The sequence below is a fragment of the Canis aureus genome, chromosome 15, assembly GCF_053574225.1.
Source record: "Canis aureus isolate CA01 chromosome 15, VMU_Caureus_v.1.0, whole genome shotgun sequence".
In the NCBI taxonomy this organism is placed as follows: Eukaryota; Metazoa; Chordata; class Mammalia; order Carnivora; family Canidae; genus Canis; species Canis aureus.
In genome coordinates, this window is record NC_135625.1 from 61,468,545 (window position 1) to 61,491,157 (window position 22,613).

Below are 22,613 nucleotides of genomic sequence, written 5' to 3' on the forward strand. Positions count from 1 at the left end.
TGCTGTTATAAAAGGTTTTAATGAGTTACATATGCACAAATTCATAAAAAGTATTCAGTTAAAGAACATTGCCATCTGGGCTTGAGATAATTTTATCTGGTTTATATCCACGAAGATTCACTCTGAGTAGCATTTTCCTCCTCTGGGTGGCATCTTTAAAAGGGGTCACTGATCATAGCTCATTGGCACCAGAGCTGGTGACCGTCAATGTCAGATGCAAATGTATCAGGGCTCTCTTCTCAGTGGTATTTGATGAGATTGTTTGCCTTTGGATTTAGAAAGTCAAGAGATACATTATATTAGAATATCTATATTCACCCTATAAATAGTGCTATTCGAAATTTAATAGCTCTTAAGTCAAATGTAAATATTTTTAAAAATTTACATTGGAAGTAAACAAAGTCAGAAGTAGCAACTGGGTGGAAATTAACTGATTTAGGAATTCAAATCTTCAGATTCTGTTTTCCCAAATTCCTCTGTTTATTTATTTATTTTTAAACTTCACATTAATCCAGACTGGCCTCTCCTTCCTAGCATTCTGTACAGAGGGTAAGAATATTTTATTTCCTACGTGGACCATGAAGAAAGCTTAGATCAATTTAATCACATACACACATCTTCTCCTATATGGGGAGTGGGCATTCTATTATCAGTGAATGGAAGCAAAAAGAAGGTTTCTAAAAAGTTAGAAGAGAAAGAAACAAGTTCTCTAGGGGCACCTGGCTGGCTGAGTTGGTGGAGTGAGAGACTCTTGACCTTCAGGGTGTGAGTTCCAGTCTCACATTGGGTGTAGAAACTACTTAAAAATAAAATCTTTTAAAAAAGAAAGAAAGAAAGAAATTCTCTAGCAGTAAGGTAACAGTATTATTTTCCTTATTTGGGGTGAGCTGATTAGCAGGCACCTTGCAAATAGACCTGTCTGATTGATCTGTCCTGAGCAAACTGTTTGGAATCATCAGAGCAAAACCAACTTCCGTTAATTAATTATTAGTCATCCAAAGCTCCCTGGGAGTCCATCTGCGATAAGAAAGGCTGTCTCTCCCTGTAATCTCTGTCACGGTTCCTCCTTAAGCAACACCCCCTAACTCAGGCTAAACTGACTCAGAATTTTTTCCAAAGCACAACCATCCCTCCAGTCACCTTTATTTTTATTTCTATGCAGCTAGGGCTGCCTTTTGTCTTTTTTTTTTTTTTTTTAATCTGCTGGGGGTGGAGGAAGAAAGCAAAAATAGTGCAGTAGGCAAAGGGTAAAAGAGTCCCTAATTCAAATACACCCTAAGACTTTCGGATCACAGCAAAGGCAGTATCTCGATTACTGCCCAATATGTCACATGGGGCATTGTGGAAATGCTGAGTTCCAAAAGTTGCTAGGACAGAGCAAGGGGCCGGAGCCAGCCACCTGGGACCTGGAGGGTTAAAGAATAGCCTTGTTTGCTGCTTTTATGCACTCCAAGGCTTAAAGCTGTAAACAGTAATTTGCGGTGGTGCTGTCCCATTAGGGTGCTAGAACTTCAGGTCTGGGATTAGGGAGTCTTTCAGAGCTTGCAAGGGGAAATGAAGGGTGGTCCTGGGAGGGGGCACACAGCATGCTCTGGGCAGGGACAGGGACAGGGAGAGGAACACCTGGAAGGAAACGCACAGAAGCTGTGCACAAAGGCATGTGGCCTAAACCTAGGCAGCCTGGACCGTCCATCCAGCCCTGCTCCCTGCAGTTACATAAAAGGTTTTGCAGGACAAAACAGGGCTCCTGCATCAGGCTAGCCAGGGAGCTGGCAAGAGAGGCCAGGTTCATGGGAACCAGGAAAGACAGTGACAGCAGAGCAGTGACATTTTTGCCTCAACTCCAGAGAAGGGATGCCCAGGTCTTCAGCTCTCACAGGACCAGACCCCTGAGCAGGAAGGAACTTGGCCAGTGCTCCCCTACCTGCCATGGGCTACAGTCTCCCCTGCTGTGTGGACCTCTGTCTCCTGGGAGCAAGTATGTCCTTGAAACAGGCGGGGACATCTCTGTTCTAAGCCTGATGGCACCCGAATCCATGGCACTGTCAGGATCTGTCTCATGTTCTTTCCCCAACCCCTGTGTTCTTCTCTCCCAGGCCCAGTGAAGGCTGGAGTCACCCAAACACCAAGACACCTGATCCAAGCAGGAGGACAGCAAGTGACACCGAGACATTCCCCAATCTCTGGGCAGCCCAGTGTGTCTTGATACCAACAGGCCCTGGGGCAGGGCCCCCAGCTTATTTCCATGAGTTACAGAGAGCAAAAGGCCACTTCCTTGGATTAATCCTCAATGCAGCAGTTCAGTGACTATCACTCTGAACTTCCTGGACACTGGACTCGGCCGTGGTCTCTGTGCCCACAGCTGGGCGCAGCCCTGCAGGGTCACCAGCGCTCCGTGCGCACACCTTCCTGCCCGAGCGTGGAGCAGCCTCAGGGCTGCAGACCTGGGAGGCGGGAAAGAGAAAGGGTTTCGGGTCCTGCCAAGGGCAGCCTCTGGCTCCTCTCCCACTCAAGGTCAACAGGACAGCAGGCTCCCTTCAGAGGCTGCTGCTGCTGCATCCAGAGGCTCACTTCAAAATTACCTTCCTGAAAAAAAGAAAAAATTACCTTCCTGGCCTGCCACTCTATACTGCAAGCCTAAGGAGCAATTTGCAATTTCATAGCTGGCACCCTGTTTTCGGGAGGGAGAATTCATTTGGGGATCAGAATTGCTTGATAAATATGTAGCTAAAAGGTAGAGTTCCAGAGATTTGTTTTATAGAATACAGGGAGAAAAAAAAATTGAGATTTTAGGGAAAGTCTAGATGAGAAAATACGATTATGGATGGTTGAGAATAGAGATAGAGCTACAAAATTATGAAAAACTATGTCACTGGGCAGCCCGGGTGGGTCAGCGGTTTGGGGCCGTCTTCAGCCCAGGGCATGATCCCAGAGACCTGGGATTGAGTCCCGTGTTGGGCTCCCTGCATGGAGCCTGCTTCTCCCTCTGCCTGTGTCTCTCTGTGTCTCTCATGAATAAATAAATAAAATCTTAAAACAAAACAAAACAAAACAAAACAAAACTATGTTATTGGTCATGTAATCTCTTTTCTCACTCCTCTGAGTCTCCAATACCCGGAAAATACAAAGCGAGGCCTTACAGCAACCACATCACCCTGTGTGGGCCCCAGGCAAGGACAGGCTCGTGGGAACCAAGACGTCCCCTGAGAACCCTGGAGCTGATTCTGACCTGCCTTCTGGACTTCTCATCCCTGGCTTGCCGTCCCCCCGCAGAGGCGGGCATGCCTCCCCTGATCACAAACAGGCAAAGGCTCTCCAGTTCCCCCCAAGATCAGTTCTGCTTCCCTGGAATAGCTTTCCACACGTCATCGCCCAGCTGCTATTAGCTTCAGAACGTCACTTCTTGGCAGTCTCTGGATGCCTCGTTCTCTGTGACCAAATCGCTCTTTTAAATCCTCTGCATCTGCATCTGCTATTCTCTGGGCCCTTCTCTGCTGCCCAAACATGGCCAGATAGCAGTCATCTTTCAGGGACTGGCTCATACATTGCTTCTCACCCAGACATTCCATGACATTAATAGTCTGCTCAGGCTGCTCTAACAAAATACCACAGACTGGGAATGCTCAAACAATAGATATGTATTTTCTCACAGTCCTGCAGGTTGGAAGTCCAAGATCAAGGGGCCGTCGGGTTAATTTGGGGGAGTGCTCTGTTATTCCTGGCTTACAGGCAATTGCTTTCTCGCTATGTGCTTGTGTGAGGACAGAGAAAGGGTTCTCTGGTGCCTCTTCCTCTTCATTAGGACATCAGTCCTCTTGGTCCCACACTCACTACCTCATTTAGCCTAACTGCCTCCCTAAAGATCTTACCTCCAGATACCCTCACATTGCGGGTTATAGTCACATTCAATGTATGAATTTGGGGGGGGGGGACACAATTAAGTTCATAATAGCAATGTTGCTCTCTTTATTTCCATAGGAAAAGCCAAGTGTATACTTGATATTCTTTGACATTGTGAAATGAATGAATGAATGACCACCCACATAGAACCTTGACCTTGGAATATTATTAATCACGAAATGTTTTCCTTCACAGGGATCTCCTCTTACCTGGGATGTAAGGTAATCTTGGCTCTCCCTCCGACTTCTGCAATATTCTGAGCAGTTTTGTTTTCATAGCCAGGACTGACGACCAGTACTGTAAAGTAGCCTAATGGAATCTACAGCCGAAATATGCTAATGTTGTTTTTGGAACAGAAAATTATGTTACAGTCACAGTTACTGGTATCATGATCTGGTAAAGAATTTTCCTTCACCAGCTACCACTACATCCTTAGAAACATCTCTTGCCATCATCAAGGGTGCTTCTTGGAAATGAATCTGAGAAAGAGATAAAGAAAAATTGCTGTGCTTGGTAATAAAACCTTGACATCCTTGCCAATTAAAGGGTAATTGTGTGCATACATGTGTGTGCACGTGTGTATGCATGTGTATGCATGTGAGTGTGTTTTTCTTGTGGAGACACACAAAATAGGAATAGCTTCTCTCTGGATGGACTTTATGAAGAGGCATTGGGTCACAGCATAGGACTCACAGTACGTCTGTGTAATGATTGTGAACGTCAGGCCCAACTGGACCTACAGTGACTATAGCTGACAGGGTTTATTTATGGTTTTGTAAGTTCAAAAGTAAATAGGTAAAATAGAGAAACCCTATTTATAAGATGTGCTATTTAAAATTTGGTAATTATTAATTTATATACAAAATCTGGAAACACATGGATCTGGTTAATCAGGGGGACGTATGGAATATAGTGTCTCCAGGCTGGATCCACATGAGATCATCAGAGTGTTTATTTTTATGGCTCATATTATTCTGACTTGCCTCTTTCATTATAGCATACTAATTGCAATGGGGAAGCAATTATTTCCTTCATAATCAAAATGTTGGTTCAGATAATCTTTTGCCTTCGCAGGCTAAGGGTGGATTTGAAGATTACTCCTTAATCAGCCGGGCTGGGGAAGCAGGAGAAAGCATGTGGGAGGGGCGGCGGGTTTGTCCTTGATTTAGATAGAAGGTGTGCATCCGTGAGACTGCGAGCCATCAGCCACATGGAGGAACTGTGCCCCCACATTAGGGCAAGGTGTCCCCACAGAGGGTTTGAGACAGTGGCCCAGGAGAGAACATTGGAAAGGAATTCTTGGCTACCTGCTTGCATCAGGCGGTTTGAGTTCACTGAGTGGGTCCTGGGACACATGGAGCTAACACGGGCTCCTCGCTGGCCAAGAAGAGGACACGCCTTGAACCTCAGAATGCACCAAGGAGATACTCTCTGTGCCTGGAAGGGAAGTGGAGCCCCAAGGGCCAGGTAATTAGAGTCAGGCAGGGGCAGGCAGAGGGAAATATTAGGTGAATATTAGGACATGCTCACCTTGCACTCACCCCTTGTGGAGGCACTGGGCAGGACAAGGAATAGCGCGGAGAGTAGCGGATCCTGAGTCCTGGCAAAGTAGCCTTTGGTACTAGACCAGAAGGTAGCCCGCAGACACAGTGGTGACATCATAGGCAAGTAGTCCTATCAGGGAAATGGGAGGTTCAGCACCTGAAACTGCTCACCCCAGCAGACCCCAGCCCCGAGCGGGGAGGCTATCAGCTTCCCAGGGCTGCCATGGGCTCCAGGCTTCTCTGCTGTGTGGCCCTTTGTCTCCTGGGAGCTGGTGAGTTGCAGGCGCTGTGAGAAAGCCTGATATGCATTTGCCACCCCTGCGATACAGGCTTGCTGGTGATGGCTGCTGCTGGAGGCTTCCTCCCATGCTCTACCCTCAGCTCCTTTCTCTCTCCTCCCCAGCAGGCCCCGTGGAGTCTGAGGTCATCCAAACTCCAAGACACATGATCAAAGCAAGAGGACAGACAGTGACCCTGAGATGTTCCCTTATCTCTGGACACCTATCTGTGTACTGGTACCAACAGGCCCTGGGCCAGGGTCCCCGGTTTCTCATTCAGTATTACAATAGGGAAGAGAGAGACAAAGGAGACATCCCGGCAAGATTCTCAGTGCAGCAGTTCAGTAACTACAGCTCCCAGCTGGAGATGAACTCCCTGGAGCCAGGAGACTCAGCCCTATATCTCTGTGCCAGCAGCTTGGCACAGCCCTGCACGATCAGCAGGCTTCTGCACAAAAACCTTCCACCCCTCCAGCTCAGGAAGTGATGGCGAGGGTGGCGGTGCCAACCACAGTGGCCCGGGCCCAGGTAAAGCAGACGGCCTCTCCCAGATGCTCCTCCTGCGGCCTTCGTGTGTGGCATGTCCTAATGCTCACAGAAATCATGCAAGAGAAGTATTATTTTACCTGTTTACATACATGAGGGGAAGCAGCTTTCCCCAGTCTCATATTTCATAACCAGCAGAGCAAGGAACAGTTCTGTCCCATGACACCTGTGTTCCCCACCCCACCCCCCCACATCAAACTGTCATCCCCTCATCTGGTTTCCCTTCTCCAGTCCAGATTAGCAGAACAGGAAAGATCACGCACCATATGTGATTATCATAACCTCTTCCCTGACAGCTTCAAGGAATATGACTTCAAGGTGAAGAATAGCCATTGATCCTCCACTGTAACAACAACAACAACAAAATCAATCAATCAATCAATAAATAAATAAAGAGAGAAAAGGGCAGTGTTCTTCGAGCTGTGTTCTTCCAGCTGCACAGCAAAGGGAATGGGATGTTTGCAAGGAAAAAATTCTGGGTTCCTGCATATGCTGCAATCTATGGTGAGGGAAAGAACCATGGATACTCATTATTATTTCCTAGTCTCTTTTACTCTCTGGTTTTGGGTCCCTTCCTCTGTATAAAATACTGTATCGCATAAAATAGAAAGTGCAATTCAGTACAGTTCTTGTCTTTGAGAGTTTTAAGATCTGCTGTAGTAAACGTATAATATTTAGCTTAAATATTTGACGATTTCTATTGGACCCATCTGTCCCATGAGAGCAGGTGACTCACAAAACTGCAAGTGCTGAATATGTTAATGAACAGACACGGTTCAGCCCTGCTGCGGGTAGAGACTCACGGAAGAAAATAACACTATCATGTATTGACAACTTACCACAGGCCAAATAAAAGTCCTTTACTTGCAAAATTTCCATTAATTATCAGAAGAAAAAAAAAGTCTAAGAGACAAATACGGTTTCTGCTCTCATTTTAAAGATGAGGGGATTTGCCCTGAAGTTAGAGAACTTGACCAAATCAAATAGCTGGTCGGATGCAGAAACGGGGTTCAAAGCCGGTCTAACGGACTCTTGAGCACTGTGTTTACATCTCTATGCTATCGTGCATGTCCATGGAGACGCCCACCCTCAAAACCAGAATGTTGCTCCACGTCCTAGCCTGCCTGGCTCTAATGAAATTGTTGCAGAGATCAGTTTATGTGGGAGAAAGTGGGGTGGAGAAAGACTCCCAACTAGGTACCGTGTAGATCTGGCTCTGGCTCCAGTTCCAACACAACCAGTTAGTCAAGACCTGAGATCAGTTACTTGACATGATGGGCTAAGAATTTTCACATATAAAATGAGCGTAAATATCCATCGGTATCGCTTGGAGTACACCGGAGAAGCAAAACAGATTACACACACACACACACACACACACACACACATAATTTATTTATTTTAGAGAATCAATTCGCATAGTTGTGGAGGCCAATAAGTCCAATATCTGTAAGCTGGGCTGGTGGTGCTGGAGACCCAGGGAGAGCCCATGTTCAAGTTCAAAGGCCATCAGCTGGACAGTTCTCTCTTACCTGGGGCGGAATCCATCTTTTGGTTCTATTCAGGTCTTCAACTGATTCGATGAGGCCCACCCGCATTATGGAAGGCAACCTGCTTTATTTTTTAAAAATTTTAAAAAAGATTTTATTTATTTATTTATAGAGACACAGAGAGAGAGAGAGAGAGGGGCAGAGGCACAGGCAGAGGGAGAAGCAGGCTCCATGCAGGGAGCCTGACATGGGATTCGATCCAGGGTCCCCAGGATCACGACCTGAGCTGCAGGCGGTGCTAAACCACTGCACCACCGGGGCTGCCCCCTGCTTTACTTTATTGATTAAAATGTTATTCTCACCTAATGTTAAAATCTACCTATTTAAATGTTAATCGCACCCAAAAACACCCCCTCAGGAGCACCCAGAATGATGTTTAGCCACATATCTGTGGCCTGGTCAAATTAACACGTAAAAATCAGCCATCATACCAACTCTAAGGGCTGTGTAAAAATTTAATAAGCATAAAGTACCTACCTAGCACATAATAAGAATCTGGATATTATGATTCCTTTTGATAATGTCTGATAGTTTTTTCCACCATTTCCTATGAACAAAGGTAGGTATGGACACATTTTACACTCCTACAGCTATCACAGAAATGGAAATATTTATGCCCAATGAATCTTAGGAGATTAACCAGAGCATGTAACATCCCTTCTTAGGCATTTTAACATCAACTTTATTAACATTTTAATGATATACCATAAGAATTACACACTTTAAATGATCCTATCAATAGTTTTTTGGCTGCTTTTGGCTCAGGTCATGATCCTAGAGTCCTGAGTTCAAGCCCCACATCGGGCTCCTTGCTCAACCAGGCATCTGCTTCTTTCTTTCCCTCTCCCTCTGCCTCTCCCCTCACTAGCTAGTGCTCTCTTTATCTCTCTCAAATTAATAAATAAGATCTTTAAAAAAATAATAAAGTCTCTGCCCATTAAAACAATTTCTCTTTAGTACACATCTAAATATATTTAAGAGAAGGCGGTGCTTCTAGAAAGTTCTATAGTTAAAGGGAGCTTGAAATCACATGAAATACATGATCCATGTTAGGGACAATTCTATCTATAGATAGATGGTTTGATAAAATGGTCATCAAAAGCTCTTTTGAGATGCTTGAAGCTGTTTCTATAAAATTTATCTACTCGGGCAACCTGGGTGGCTCAGTCGTTTAGCGCCACCTTCAGCTCAGAGAGTGATCCTGGAGACCCGGGATCGAGTCCCACATCAGGCTCCTGCATGGAGCCTGCTTCTCCCTCTGCCTGTGTCTCTGCCTCTCTCTCTCTCTCTCTCTCTCTCTCTCTCTCTCTGTGTGTGTGTGTATCTCATGAATAAATAAAATCTTAAAACGAAATTTATTTACTCATTTTATTTCACTTATTTTCTCCTGAACCCATTCATTCAAATTATTTTATAATGAAGTTTTGACAAAAAGTCATCATCTCCAAGGAAATTATTTTGTGTTCCTATCAGATGCATACAAAGTTGGGCTTCATGTTCACACACTGTGTGCTGAAGCTGAGCAGACCATAGGCAATGGTGACATCATTGAGCAATCATTCCATGTTGGGAGAAGGGTTCCCTGGACCCAGTGTCGAGCCCTCAGAACATGAGCCTTGAACTGGAAAATACCCCTTTTGTTCTGGCCTCACCTGCCACCATTGCCCTGGATGGTATGGTCTTCTGTCTCCTAGACCAGCAAAGTCCCAGGCACAGATGTGAAGCCCACTTCTGGGCCTGCCAGGCCCCAACTCAAGGCTTGACATTGTGGCTATAATATCAGGCTCCCCTTGAGTTCCAGCTTTGGGTTCTGTGTCCTCTCCTGGGCCCCAAAGAAACTGATTCACAAAGGGCCCAGACATATGGTCGTGCTAAAGGGAAACCAGCACACCTGGAGGTGGCATCAGATACGAAACACAAAATCACGTACCCAGCACCAGCTACATGGTTTACAGAGCCCCTGGTTCAAATGTTATTAAGAATTTGAAGATCACAACAGCAGAGCATGGAAGTCGGTATGGTCTTCCTTCTAAGCATGGGACTATGGGCAACAGGATACAGTTTCTGAGCTTCCTTGTCTTTATTACTTAAGGAATGACAGCCACTCTTCACAAGAAGATATTCCCCATGGAATGGATGTCTCAAAAACAAAAACAAACACAAACAGACCACTGTGCACTTACCCTGGAGGCTGCTACCTTTCCACAGTCCCTGACGCATCTGAATGCGTGTCAATGCGTCCTCTCAATGTATCCTCTGCACCGCGGAGCAGACATCATCTAGCCATAGAGAAAGGTCAATCACGGGTGTGAGGTGCTTCTGCTTGCTGCTATCTCACCCCAAACGTGGGAAGCAAGAGCTCTTGTGAGCATGAAGTTGCTCTGGCTATATTTGGCAGGTGTCCTGTTAGTGAATTGATAAGAAGCAGAGCAAAACAGGTCCTCAAGAATTGAGCTCGTTGCAAGAAATTTTAAGGGGGACTCTTAAAATTCCCCTTTAAGAAGAAGTTCAGTGGAACATTTCACAAAAACAAGGACTGAATAGTTATCATGATAACACTAAATTCATATCTCTCAATAGTAACTCTGAATGTGAACGGGCTTAATGACCCCATCAAAAGGCGCAGGGTTTCAGACTGGATAAAAAAGCAGGACCCATCTATTTGCTGTCTACAAGAGACTCATTTTAGACAGAAGGACACCTACAGCCTGAAAATAAAAGGTTGGAGAACCATTTACCATTCGAATGGTCCTCAAAAGAAAGCAGGGGTAGCCATCCTTATATCAGATAAACTAAAATTTACTCCAAAAACTGTAGTGAGAGAAGAAGAGGGACACTATATCATACTTAAAGGATCTATTCAACAAGAGGACTTAACAATCCTCAATATATATGCCCCGAATGTGGGAGCTGCCAAATATATAAATCAATTATTAACCAAAGTGAAGAAATACTTAGATAATAATACACTTATACTTGGTGACTTCAATCTAGCTCTTTCTATACTCGATAGGTCTTCTAAGCACACATCTCCAAAGAAACGAGAGCTTTAAATGATACACTGGACCAGATGGATTTCACAGATATCTACAGAACTTTACATCCAAACTCAACTGAATACACATTCTTCTCAAGTGCACATGGGACTTTCTCCAGAATAGACCACATATTGGGTCACAAATCGGGTCTGAACCGATACCAAAAGATTGGGATCGTCCCCTGCATATTCTCAGACCATAATGCCTTGAAATTAGAACTAAATCACAACAAGAAGTTTGGAAGGACCTCAAACACGTGGAGGTTAAGGACCATCCTGCTAAAAGATAAAAGGGTAAACCAGGAAATTAAGGAAGAATTAAAAAGATTCATGGAAACTAATGAGAATGAAGATACAATCATCCAAAATCTTTGGGATGCAGCAAAAGCAGTCCTAAGGGGGAAATACATCGCAATACAAGCATCCATTCAAAAACTGGAAAGAACTCAAATACAAAAGCTAACCTTACACATAAAGGAGCTAGAGAAAAAACAGCAAATAGATCCTACACCCAAGAGAAGAAGGGAGTTAATAAAGATTTGAGCAGAACTCAACGAAATCGAGACCAGAAGAACTGTGGAACAGATCAACAGAACCAGGAGTTGGTTCTTTGAAAGAATTAATAAGATAGATAAACCATTAGCCAGCCTTATTAAAAAGAAGAGAGAGAAGACTCAAATTAATAAAATCATGAATGAGAAAGGAGAGATCACTACCAACACCAAGGAAATACAAACGATTTTAAAAACATATTATGAACAGCTATACGCCAATAAATTAGGCAATCTAGGAGAAATGGACGCATTCCTGGAAAGCCACAAACTACCAAAACTGGAACAGGAAGAAATAGAAAACCTTAACAGGCCAATAACCAGGGAGGAAATTGAAGCAGTCATCAAAAACCTCCCAAGACACAAGAGTCCAGGGCCAGATGGCTTCCCTGGGGAATTTTATCAAACGTTTAAAGAAGAAACCATACCTATTCTCCTAAAGCTGTTTGGAAAGATAGAAAGAGATGGAGTACTTCCAAATTCGTTCTATGAGGCCAGCATCACCTTAATTCCAAAACCAGACAAAGACCCCACCAAAAAGGAGAATTACAGACCAATATCCCTGATGAACATGGATGCAAAAATTCTCAACAAGATACTAGCCAGTAGGATCCAACAGTACATTAAGAAAATTATTCACCATGACCAAGTAGGATTTATCCCTGGGACACAAGGCTGGTTCAACACCCGTAAAACAATCAATGTGATTCATCATATCAGCAAGAGAAAAACCAAGAACCATATGATCCTCTCATTGGATGCAGAGAAAGCATTTGACAAAATACAGCATCCATTCCTGATCAAAACTCTTCAGAGTGTAGGGATAGAGGGAACATTCCTCGACATCTTAAAAGCCATCTATGAAAAGCCCACAGCAAATATCATTCTCAATGGGGAAGCACTGGGAGCCTTTCCCCTAAGATCAGGAACAAGACAGGGATGTCCACTCTCACCACTGCTGTTCAACATAGTACTGGAAGTCCTAGCCTCAGCAATCAGACAACAAAAAGACATTAAAGGCATTCAAATTGGCGAAGAAGAAGTCAAACTCTCCCTCTTCGCCGATGACATGATACTCTACATAGAAAACCCAAAAGTCTCTACCCCAAGATTACTAGAACTCATACAGCAATTCGGTAGCGTGGCAGGATACAAAATCAATGCCCAGAAATCAGTGGCATTTCTATACACTAACAATGAGACTGAAGAAAGAGAAATTAAGGAGTCAATCCCATTTACAATTGCACCCAAAAGCATAAGATACCTAGGAATAAACCTAACCAAAGATGTAAAGGATCTATACCCTCAAAACTATAGAACACTTCTGAAAGAAATTGAGGAAGACACAAAGAGATGGAAAAATATTCCATGCTCCTGGATTGGCAGAATTAATATTGTGAAAATGTCAATGTTACCCAGGGCAATATACACGTTTAACGCAATCCCTATCAAAATACCATGGACTTTCTTCAGAGAGTTAGAACAAATTATTTTAAGATTTGTGTGGAATCAGAAAAGACCCCGAATAGCCAGGGGAATTTTAAAAAAGAAAACCATATCTGGGGGCATCACAATGCCAGATTTCAGGTTGTACTACAAAGCTGTGGTCATCAAGACAGTGTGGTACTGGCACAAAAACAGACACATAGATCAATGGAACAGAATAGAGAATCCAGAAGTGGACCCTCAACTTTATGGTCAACTAATATTCGATAAAGGAGGAAAGACTATCCATTGGAAGAAAGACAGTCTCTTCAATAAATGGTGCTGGGAAAATTGGACATCCACATGCAGAAGAATGAAACTAGACCACTCTCTTTCACCATACACAAAGATAAACTCAAAATGGATGAAAGATCTAAATGTGAGACAAGAGTCCAACAAAATCCTAGAGAAGAACACAGGCAACACCCTTTTTGAACTCGGCCATAGTAACTTTTTGCAAGATACATCCACGAAGGCAAAAGAAACAAAAGCAAAAATGAACTATTGGGACTTCATCAAGATAAGAAGCTTTTGCACAGCAAATGATACAGTCAACAAAACTCAAAGACAACCTACAGAATGGGAGAAGATATTTGCAAATGACATATCAGATAAAGGGCTAGTTTCCAAGATCTATAAAGAACTTATTAAACTCAACACCAAAGAAACAAACAATCCAATCATGAAATGGACAAAAGACATGAACAGAAATCTCACAGAGGAAGACATAGACATGGCCAACACGCACGTGAGAAAATGTTCTGCATCACTTGCCATCAGGGAAATACAAATCAAAACCACAATGAGATACCACCTCACACCAGTGAGAATGGGGAAAATTAACAAGGCAGGAAAGAACAAATGTTGGAGAGGATGCGGAGAAAAGGGAACCCTCTTACACTGTTGGTGGGAATGTGAACTGGTGCAGCCACTCTGGAAAACTGTGTGGAGGTTCCTCAAACAGTTAAAAATAGAGCTGCCCTACGACCCAGCAATTGCACTGTTGGGGATTTACCCCAAAGAGACAAATGCAATGAAACGCCGGGACACCTGCACCCCGATGTTTCTAGCAGCAATGGCCACGATAGCCAAACTGTGGAAGGAGCCTCGGTGTCCAACAAAAGATGAATGGATAAAGAAGATGTGGTTTATGTATACAATGGAATATTCCTCAGCCATTGGAAATGACAAATACCCACCATTTGCTTCAACGTGGATGGAACTGGAGGGTATTATGCTGAGCGAAGTAAGTCAGTCGGGGAAGGACAAACATTATATGTTCTCATTCATTTGGGGAATATAAATAATAGTGAAAGGGAATATAAGGGAAGGGAGAAGAAATGTGTGGGAAATATCAGAAAGGGAGATAGAACGTAAAGACTGCTAACTCTGGGAAACGAACTAGGGGTGGTGGAAGGGGAGAAGGGCGGGGGGTGGGAGTGAATGGGTGACGGGCACTGGGGGTTATTCTGTATGTTAGTAAATTGAATACCAATAAAAAATAAATTAAAAAAATTTAAATTATATTAAAAAAAGAAAAAAAAAAAGAATTGAGCTCGCTCTTGAGGTTTAGAAACCAGATACCAGGAGAACTGTAGCTGGAAGGATTTTAACAGGACGGTGGTTAGTGAAGCAAAATGGAAACAGATACTTGAAGGAATATTTGGGATTTACAAGTCATAAAAGGCATCAGGAAGCCCTGAGGATTTTTCCCCCAATTCCGAACTATAGAGATACACAAAACCAGTGTGTTGATGAAGAATTATGTCACAGAAATAAAATGTACATAAGGTTACAGATTGTTTTACGAAAAGGTGAAGATTGACTTGTAAGAGTTGTGTCAATTCAGACAAGTCCTTTCTTCCCATCCTAAGCTGTTCACTTGTGCCTTGATTTTTCTATTGTACCTTCTGGGGAAGGGGTGTGGCCCCTTGCGAGGGTTGGCTCCAGGTCCAGGCAGGAAGAATGACATCTCAGAACGACTTCCTGGAGGGCCGCCTTCCCTGCTCATCAGCACACAGATCCAGAAGACCCCTCTGACTGCCCTGCTCCTGTCATGAGTGTCAGTCCCCTGTGCTATGTGGGTTTTTGTCGTCTGCAGGCAGGCAGGTCCTGGGCAGGATCCCTTTCCTAGGTGAAAATCTCAAGGTCCCAGCCCTAAGCCTTTCCGTTGTATGTGTGATATCAGCTTGATCTCCTTCTCTACAGGGCCGCTGAATGCTGACCCTCAAATTTCAGATCCTGGGGAAAGGACAGAGCGTGCCCCTGGAATGTGACCAGGATATGAACCACAACATTATGTACTGGTATCGACAAGACCATGGACATGGGCTGAAGCTGATCCATTACTCAGTGAGTGCTGGTACCTCTCTGCAAAAGGAGACGTCCCCGATGGATGCAGTGTCTCTAGGTCAAATCCAAGGAGCTTCCTTCTCAAGCTGGAGTCTACAACCCACTCCCAGACATCTGTGTCCTTCTGTGCCGGCAGTGTGGCCACAGCGCTGCACAGCTGCCTCCTCTCCACACAAAAAATGGAAGGGGAGGCCCCACACCCTGGAAGTCAGTGGAGCCCTCTGCACACTCCCAGGTCCAAGAGCCTAGGAGCCCAGGAGCCGTGAGTGGCCCACGCACTCCGTGTGAACCTCTGTGTGTGCTGAGACCTATCTCCAGGGCACTCTCAGCCTGGCCCAGACCTGCCGAGGCATCAGGTAGCTATGTCTCCACCTTTGCTCTGTCTGTGCTCTGCGGCTGTGGCTCTAGCTGGGCAGATGCCCTCCAGCTCTGACTGTTCTAGTCAATGGCCTGAGTCTGAGCCTCCAGGATGGAAATTGTTTGTGTTGTATGAACAATGCAATGTATTACTAACAATGTATTGTTAAATCAGATACATCTAGACCCCCTGTCTCTCCCTGGGACCTCAGCTGCATCTCCCTCTAATGCCCTGGTATGGACTCTGCCCCTGCCAGCCTATCCCACGGGGTTAGTCCCCCTACAAGGCCCTAATGGGTCTGTCCTCTCCTCACCTCTAAACCCATATTGCATAGCTTGCTGGTCCTCTCTGTTCCAGTCAAGATGCTAGGATCTCATCTCCGCCTTCCCATCTCAGGGAAGTCCAAGGCTATTTCCTTGAACTGGGCATGGATTCTTCCTTTTTGTAATGGTTGATTCCCACTCTCGCTCCTGTTCCAGGTCCCCCTGAGTGGCTGGCCACTTCTGGGTACACCTGTTTCCCAGGTAGGTGGCGGACACAGTTGGCACGTCTCTGTTCTAGATTTTCCAGTCCTGACTGCAGACTTTTCTCTCAATCAGTTTTAAAGTATTGGCATCAAAAAGACCACCTTCTCTGACAATAATACATTGAAGACGAAAAGAAAAAAAAAGGTAGCCTTCATAAAACAACAACAACGACTCATGTTTACAAATATAAAAATATAATTCTTTTATTTTTATTTTTTTTGTAAAAATATAATTCTAAATAAATGCTGAGATTTTACCAGAAATCTAAATAAGAATTTTAAAATGTTTAGAAACAAGAGACATGGAGAATACAAAGGCTATACTTAGAGGGAAATTTATAGATGCAAAGGACTTACAAGTTCAAAAAGTAATAATCTAAATGTCAGGCTGAGGACATAGGATGAGTATAGAATACTCTTCCTCTAAAAGTAAAGGAAGTAAAATCATAAAGATAAAGAAGAAAAATGGGTGAAACCAAAAGCAAAATATCTTCATAAGATCCAACAATGACAGACACTATTTTGGAAACTAATAAAATAAATACTTTAGGCAGGACTGACGAGGAAAGATGGGTGGTGAAAATAACATTAAACATCAAAAAGAAAGGATAGCTAAAAATAGAACAAAGCCCATACTGTAGAAGAATACTGTGAAAATTGCCATTAAATTAGAAAGAAAAATAAATAAATAAATAAATAAATAAATAAATAAATAAATAAATAAATAATAGATTAGAACGAAATGAGGATGTATGAAATATTAGTGTAATCTCATCAATAGCTAACGTCTACCCACCTCCTGAAACATCAGGCACAGGTAGTTTCACAGTTGAATTTTACCAACTGGTCAGATAATCGACAATTTCAATGTTATATGAACTATTCTAGAGAATCGAGAAAGGCAGCTCTCCAACACATTTTATGAGCTATAACAACCTTGAGCAGAGCTCAGTGTCCTAGGACCAGGCCCCAAGTCAAGGAGGTGGGATGGCCAGTGCTGGCCCAATCCTACTGTGGCTTCCGTAATTTTGTACACACTTATTCTTTTTATCTCAGAAACAATTCCAGGAACATGGAAAGATATTTTATCCCTGAGTCCGCTTTGCTTTGACTATCATTTCCCAGGTAGATTTAGGAATGTCTCCTTCACCTGCAGGCTCCTTGGACAGTCACCCAAACCCCTGACATTCAGTCACAAGAATGAGATGAGCAATTATAGCACTTGGGTGAGAGTGGTGAAGTTGTGAAGCAGGTACTTACTGCATACCTATGAATGCCTTCCCCCCCCCCCCACACCCCGTTAGGAGGGCACTCTGCTGATTTTTTGAGCAAGAAGCAGAGCCACCGAGCCACAGGATCCTCTTTGACCCCAGCACCTTGCTCCCAATCACCCAGTCCTCTCTGCTCCTGTTCTCTCTCTGATGGAAAGGATCCATGCAACTCCAGTTGACCTACTGATAAAAGTGGCCAGACATTGATGGCTATAGAACAATTAGAAGCTCTGCTCGCAGTCAAAGGGAGAAATAAATGAACTATAACACAACTTCTTAGGTTTCAAGGACAGTTAAGTTTATTATTCCACGTTACACATCACTGTTTTGAAGGTCAATAAGGTTGAGTCGTCTTCCGTAAATCAGCTAGAAAGAATCTAATTTTTATTATTTTTTTATTTTTTAAAGATTTTATTTATTTATTCATGAGAGACACAGGGAGAAAGCAGAAACATAGGCAGAGGGAGCAGCAGGGTCCTCACAGGGAGCCTGATGTAGGACTTGATCCCAGAACTCCGGGATCACGGCCTGAGCCGAAGGCAGACGCTCAACCACTGAGCCAACCAGGTGTCCCAGGAATCTAATTTTTAATGCCTGGTGACTTATTCTGGCCTGAGGCCTTGCTCTGGGCTGTGGGGACATAATATTGAGGGGACACAGGTCCTTGCCAACTACAGAAGGAAGAGGAGCTGTCAACTCAAATAGTTTCTCAGGGCATCGCTTCATCCCTGCATCCCTCAATATGGCAGTGCACTCAAGAGACTTCTAGGGCGAAATTGAGCCACCACCACCACCACCACCCACCCCAGGGCCTACTCTTGCCTAAGAAATGGATAATGTTGGGTGTGTGTCACTGGGAGAATGGAGGGGATGGTGAAAAAATAATTGAGATCCTGACTTGCAGATGAAACAATGAATTCCTCCTTTGGTCCCTTGAATTACAGGTGCTGTGGACACATCTCGGTGACAACGCCCAGCAGACCGAGGTGAGGATGGGTGAAGGAGAAGATAAACTTCACATGCTGTGTGAGACCACTGCATCCAGACGGCACTGGAGCTGAAAGGGACAACCTAGGCGTTGAATCTCTTAAGAAAGGAGCTTATAAATATTTAAGTTAGTCATCCAAATATGTTATAATGTAAATTGTGTTCCTTGAAGTCATGGGGATTGATAGAGGTGGTGACGTCACTATGAGAACCACCTTGTAGGGATGAGGGACCTCCCTCTTCCTCTGCTCATGCTCACGAGAACCTCAACCCGGCAAACCTCCCAGGCCAGCCCTGGCTCCACCATGGGCCCCAGGCTCCTCTGCTGTGTGACCCTCTGTCTCTTGGGGGCAGGTGAGTCCTCAGAATGCCAAGCAGTCTCAGGGAATGTGGGCCTGTGACTGTGAGCCGTGGTTCTGTGCAATGAGTACAATCTGTTTCCTCCTCACTGTGTTCAGCTTCTGTCCCCACAGGTCACGCAGAACCCGGAGTCTCCCAATCCCCCAGGCACAGGGTCACGAAGAGGGGCCAGAATGTATCTTTCACCTGTGATCCCATTTCTGGGCATGTTGCCCTTTACTGGTACCGACAGACCATGGGGCAGGGCCCGGAGTTTCTGGTTTACTTCCAAAACGAAGAGGCAGTGGATGAGTCAGGGCTGGACAAGACTCGGTTCTCTGCCAAGAGGCCCAAGGGGACCAGATCCACTCTGCAGATCCAGCGTGCAGAGCAGAGGGACTCGGCTGTGTACCTCTGTGCCAGCAGTCTCACCACAGTGGGGCACAGTCACCTCCTTCCTCTTTACAAACCTCAGACTCCCCTCTCCTTGCTGTGGCTGGTGCCCCTAAACAGGCTCTCTAGTCCCCAGTGGAAAGAAGTGGGACATCAGCTGTCCTGTGGGTAGAAAGAGACACAAGATAAACTCGCTCAATGAAAATAAATGTCGGAAAAAAAATAAAATAAAATAAATGTCGGTGGATGAAACCCTTCTGGCTCCTTGGGTTCCAGGAGTCCCAGAGCCAGTTCAGGAATATTTTTCCCTCTAGAGCCTCTTCTGTCCTTTCGGCCACGTAGCAGCAAGCCTGTCTTGCTGTTTGAAGTTCAGGCCTTTACTACATTGGTGGTGGTGAGGGGACGAGCTCCCTACCAAAGATAAGACCTCATTTCCTCTGCCCCTTTTGGGTGGCTCATTGTCACTATTTGTTGCCATTTTCCCAGCACCGTGGTCCTGGTAATGAGCCTGCAGCACACTTGAACGGCTTCCCCAGCTTCAGCCTGATGCCCAGAGTGAATCCGATTTCTAGAAACGGTGTGTTTTTTTTTTCTTTGATGCACTAGACTCTTGAGTTGAAATCATTTCCTTGAATTGATTCGAGAAGACAGGATATTTTCTTTATAATAATGCCCCTATTCCTTTTTCTTTGTTTTATTTGCTACATTATATATTGTTATATGTTACTTGTCATAAATATAAATAATAATGCAGTAATACCATCTTCCACTCGCCTGTGGGTGAAGCTGTGGTTTGGATCTATGAACCCTAAAGCCGTGCTCAGAGCTCACGGGATCTTGGATCACGGGTTTCTGGGTGTCCTGAGAGGCAGTCCAGGGGTCCAAGACTGGGACAGAAGTCACGGACTCAGCAATGATGGAGATGCTCTGAGCCTTGCCTCGCTGGTAAGGGGGTTATAGTCATCCCAACTCTAGTTCTCGGAAATTGTGGTGGGCTCAGGGCACCAAATCTCTTTTTCCCAGAGAATGAGTGTCTTTGGAAGGGAGTTTTCCTGGTCTTATTTTTTTTCTAATTTATTTATTATTTTATTATTTTTTTAAAGAGGGAGAGGGGGAAAGAGAATCTTAAGCAGGCTGTATTCCTAGTGAAGAGCCCGATGCGGTGCTCAGTCTCACAACCCTGAGATCATGACCTGAGCCAAAATAAAAATTGGACACTTAGCCAACTGAGCCATCCAGGTACCCCTGGTCTTACTTTGATTGTGGCATCAGCACAGCACTGCTTGCTCTGCTTCCCTGTTCCTGAGAAAGTGAGAAAGTCTCGGTTACAGTTGGGAGTTCCTTATCTTTGGAATGCCACTCTGGGAACTTCTTTCCTAGACCTTGTTTCCAATTTTGCCTCTTTTCTCCACATGACCCCGGCAAATCCAGCTTCCTGATAATGCTACCTTCCCTCCCTGCTGCCTAAATGAGCAGATGCACATTGTACAAACTCCGTTTAATGTAGACTGTCCCTTGCTCGTCTTAATTCCATCCATCCTTGTTTTTCCTATTAGATATTGCATCTTCCATGATTGCTTATTGTCTTATAAGATGTCCTGTATTTTTCTGGTATTCCAATTTTACTTTTTATTGAGACATCCTGGGCCCGACCACATCCTGAAGGTAATCTTATTGTACTCGTCGTCTTCTGTGGATCTGTATTTTGGAGGTACTATTGATTACCCATTGGTGGCAAAAGGGGGCATTTTTGTTTACCTCCAGTAACAGAGATAAATGAACCTCCTTACACTTCAGTCTTCTGTAATTTTTTCCCCGATTTTTAGACTAAATACTATTTTCCTCCATTCCTCCCATTCTGTCCCTCTCCCTTTCAGGAGATAGATTTAAGGGAGAAGATTCCAATTAGATTTAACTGCCAGATATGTGGTAGGAGGAGAGTGGGGGAGTAAGCATGGGAACTCAAAGGAATTGATTTAGGATTGGGTGTTGGTGTTGGGATTCGGGTTTCAGGAGGTTGAGCATAAAATTTGTAGGATGCTGCTTCTGGAATATTCTCCCTACTGGGTCTGCAGACACTTCTCAGCATCCCTGGGGCCACTGCAGACGAAACAGTTGTGAAACTGCAGTCATTGGCCACGAGATGGCACTGTGATGCCACTGACATTCAAAGGGGCTCTGAGGGAAGTCGGGGAGAGCAACCAAGGGAGGGAAAGGGTTAAGAAAAACAGGCGGGGATCCAGTATCTGGCAGATGTGGAAGAGGTTTTCAGCTATTGTTAGGCTACCTACAGCTATGGAAGAGGTGGGAGGTCCCTCTAAACAGCAATGAGCTCCACAGTTGAAGGATTGGGGCAAGGCAGCCTTGATGCCAAGGGCAGGTGCAGACAGAGGAGCAACTGTCTCAGAGGAATATGGGAAACTAAAAGGGTGGGGTGCACCCTGAACTCAGTGCACTGCAGCCACACCCCATCTCCCCTGAAGGCCTCGCTAAGCAATGTCTGAGAGAGGAGTAGCTGACCCTGCCTGAGCAGAGTGGGAAGGGACCCTGGGCCAGGGAGTCTGCAGGGGCAGGAGGCAGCGACCTTCCAGGGAGACTCACCAATCCCTTGGAGAAGGGCTTCCAAACTCCCTCTCTCGGTCCTGTGGATGAAAGCATTTAGCTGGGACAGGCCCCTTCTTGCCTGCCTCTGCCATGAGCCTTAACCTCTTCTGTGTGACTCTTTGTCTCCTGGGAGCAGGTGAGTGCTAGACTCAGCTGGACACCTGTGCCAAGGTTTTGCAAAGTCACAGCTCCAAGCCTTTTCCGTTCTTTTGCAGATTCAGGTTACTCCTTAAGTCTTGCCTTTACCCTCTGTCTGCCTCTCCAACAGGCCCCATCGATGCTGTGATCACCCAGATGCCAAGACACCGTATTATACCAAGAGGAACCAAGATGATCCTGGAATGTTCTCAGGATATGAACCATTTTGCAATGTTCTGGTATCGACAGGACTCAGGACAGGGGCTGAGGCTGATCCGTCATTCAAGTGATGTCAGAAGCACTGCCAAAGGGGATGTCGCAGAAGGGTACAACGTCTCCCGAAATGTGAAGGAGGATTTCCCCTGACCCTAGAGTCAGCCGGCACCAACCAGACCTCGCTGTACCTCTGCGCCAGCAGTTTACCCACAGCTCTGCTCAGCCAGCTGCGCTCTGCACCGAAAGCTCAGCCACAAGCATGAAAGATCTTCATTCTTAAGCCCCTGCTCAGGAGGGGGAAGAACCTGTTCTTACTGAGGCTTCCACCTGATTTGCTGGCAATGGGTTCTCAGGTTGAAGGGCCTCGTACAGGGTGATCCTCAGTGTGAACCGTGTGCTATCATTGTGCAAAGGGGTGTGAAAGTACACGCAAATAGCACCTAATGTTATTGCACTCACTCTGGGATATTCTGGTAATTGAGTAAAGCAGAGGAACAAGTAGCATCTAACATGAAATTTCTATTTCCCTTTTTTTATC

General features: G+C 44.9%; 2 long non-coding RNA genes across 3 annotated transcripts; both read right to left on the reverse strand.

Annotated features, from left to right (window-relative positions):
* On the reverse strand, positions 1 to 10,198 carry LOC144284993 (uncharacterized). 2 transcript variants are annotated; one of them, XR_013353368.1, is made up of 6 exons: positions 10,002 to 10,198; positions 6,532 to 6,611; positions 5,431 to 5,574; positions 5,208 to 5,337; positions 4,110 to 4,379; positions 1 to 266 (listed from the first exon to the last, which is right to left on the reverse strand). It is a non-coding gene; the product is annotated as an uncharacterized LOC144284993 (long non-coding RNA). The 2 variants fall into 2 exon arrangements; XR_013353369.1 differs by lacking the exon at positions 6,532 to 6,611 and having other exon boundaries at positions 10,002 to 10,195.
* Positions 10,199 to 17,671: 7,473 nt separating this feature from the next.
* On the reverse strand, positions 17,672 to 22,355 carry LOC144284986 (uncharacterized). Its single transcript, XR_013353366.1, has 2 exons — positions 21,719 to 22,355; positions 17,672 to 19,279 (listed from the first exon to the last, which is right to left on the reverse strand). It is a non-coding gene; the product is annotated as an uncharacterized LOC144284986 (long non-coding RNA).
* Between the last annotated feature and the right edge of the window lie 258 nt (positions 22,356 to 22,613).